Source organism: Bos indicus x Bos taurus, chromosome X (genome assembly GCF_003369695.1).
Source record: "Bos indicus x Bos taurus breed Angus x Brahman F1 hybrid chromosome X, Bos_hybrid_MaternalHap_v2.0, whole genome shotgun sequence".
Taxonomy (NCBI): Eukaryota; Metazoa; Chordata; class Mammalia; order Artiodactyla; family Bovidae; genus Bos; species Bos indicus x Bos taurus.
The window spans coordinates 36,422,416-36,424,819 of record NC_040105.1 but is presented as its reverse complement, the minus strand read 5'-3'; the positions used below and the strand labels follow the sequence as shown (position 1 = coordinate 36,424,819).

Sequence of the window (2,404 nt, the reverse complement as noted above, 5' to 3'; positions counted from 1 at the left end):
AGTCCAATAAATAAAATAATAGAATAGGCACTGATGAATAGGAAATTAGAGTGATGGTTAAGTAATCAAAACAATTCTGCTGCAATACAATAGGACCAAGGGAGGACAGAAATAGCAACCAGCTAGTATAGGAAGAGAGAGGAAATTCTCAAAGTACTAATATGTAGAAAATATATGAGAAAATAAAATAATATGTAATAAGGCATATAACAGATAGGGAAATTCCCAGAATGACGAACACAGGAGTTTGAGCCTTGATTTTTAGAAAACAGAGACTGAGACTCAGCTTAAATGCTGTTAAGATGCTGATTTTGTTAGAATGTGTGAACTCACAGCAATAAGGATGAGAAAAAGGAAACATCAGGCACGGAAAGATGTGAAGAAATGTAATCCTATGTGTTTATCACGCTGGCCACTGCTTCCCAATGAGCCACAGTGACTCAGCAGATCACTCACTGAACAGGCTTGTCTAAAGGTTTAGAATCTGAAAGCATTCCTCAGGTCACTTGGCAGTGTGGAAGAGGGTGGCATTGGTATTTATCTTACAGGCTCTCTCCAGCCCCTCTTCTCATTGGTCAAAGCCCACCCCGAAGGGGCTTCTTCCACACGTAAATGACATGTTACCAGCCTCTCATCAGCCCCTCAGGAGACTAGCTTCTACACACTGTAGTCTATTTCACTTGAATCAGAAAGTAGAGAGGTGAGAAGGACCTGGAGAGAGATAAGGAGTGGAGTTTTTCTGGGTTATTTCCCAGGAGCTGATTGTTGAAATTGCCTTACAGTCCCCTCGCAACAGACATTACGTCACCACGCAGAAAGAAGGAGGGTCAAGACCATAGACCCCGCCTGCCCACGGATCCCGCCCACCCACGTGACCTCTTCCTTAACCAATCTCAAGCTCAGGCACTGACCCGGCCCAACGGACGCCATTACCCATCCATCCCAGAGCCTGCACACAGCCACCTGTCGTCTGGCCTGGAGCCCGCCTCCGGCCACCCACATCGTCCACCATGGGAAGGCTCCGAGGAGGCCGCTGGCGCTCGCGCCCCCGCCGATGCCAGCCCCGCGCCCCCGCCGACCGAGCCGTCATTCCCTGGGCCTTGGAGCCGCCGGCCATGATGCCCATACCGCCCTCACAGGTTCGTCAGAACTACCGCCTCGAATGTGAGGCCGCGCTCAACAGCCACGCCGCCCTGGAGTTCCACGCCTCCTTCCAGTGCCTGGCCCTGGCCTTCTACCTCGACCGTGATGATGTGGCCTTGAAGCACTTCCACCGCTTCTTCCTGCTCCGCTCTCACGAGCACAGCAAAACAGCCGAGAGCCTGATGTTCCTGCAGAACCGGCGTGGGGGCCGCGTCTCCTTCCTCGACATCAGAAAGCCCGAGACCCAGCAGTGGGAGAGTGCACTCCAGGCCATGCAAGACACCCTGCACCTGGAGAAGTGCGTCAACCAGAGCCTGCTCGACCTGCACAAGCTGGCCACCGACAGCAGCGACGCCCATCTGTGCGACTTCCTAGAGACCGGCTACCTGGACCAGCAGGTCAAGTTCATCAAGGAGCTGGGAGACCATGTCAGCAAGCTGAGCAACGTGGGGTCCCCGGAAGGCAGCCTGGCAGGGTACTTCTCTGACAAGCTCACCTTGGGCGACGGCGACAAGGAGGACTGATCCTAGACTGGACTTTCCCCTGAGTCCCGGGTGACTGCCCAAGGTCACCCTGCCTGCCATGAAGTCTGCAGTATTGCCCTTGCAGAAAAACTTCACTGAAGTTTTTTTCTTGCAGTTTTGGCAGTTCTTCACATAAAGTTATTGGTTCTTCAAATAAAGTTAATAGTTGATGCATAAATAAACGTCTCTAATTTGTATGTGCAAATCTCTCACTTTTAAACTTTAAAACAGGTGTACAAGAGTCTCTCCAGCTACCCAGGCCCTGTCCACATGCAGCTTAGGATCTCCACTGATGGAGAGGGAAGGTGTTCCATGGGACCATGGAAAACACAAAATCTATCCTCCCCTAGTAAAACAATGTTGGGTGGGGCGTGGTCTGGGGCCCTGGTGAGTGTGGATGCCTGAGCAGAGTTAAAGTATCAAAACATGGCCTGAAAATCATGATTGGGGTTGATCTGGGGAAAAAGTGAAGGGGATGGGGTTGGGCAAGGGTTGAAATGAAGGGGGTTTTCACTTTGTGTGAAATGTTACTGCTTAATTCTGGGTAGCACGATGCGGGGGTCCAGAAGTCAGCTTGGCCAAATCCCTCTTCGGGGTGGGTACTCAGGGGCCAGCTTGCCTGCTGATGGACCAGACCCAGCAGCCACAACTGGGACCCTTTGTCCCTGGTCTCCTCCTGATGTGGACAACTGTCCAGAGCGCCCTGACGGGTAAGCAACAAGAGACTATTGACCTCT

At 51.7% G+C, this 2,404-nt stretch overlaps 1 pseudogene; it reads left to right on the top strand.

Annotated features, from left to right (window-relative positions):
• The first annotated feature begins 963 nt into the window (after positions 1-963).
• On the top strand, positions 964-1,770 carry LOC113886847 (annotated as a pseudogene).
• The last annotated feature ends 634 nt before the right edge of the window (positions 1,771-2,404 follow it).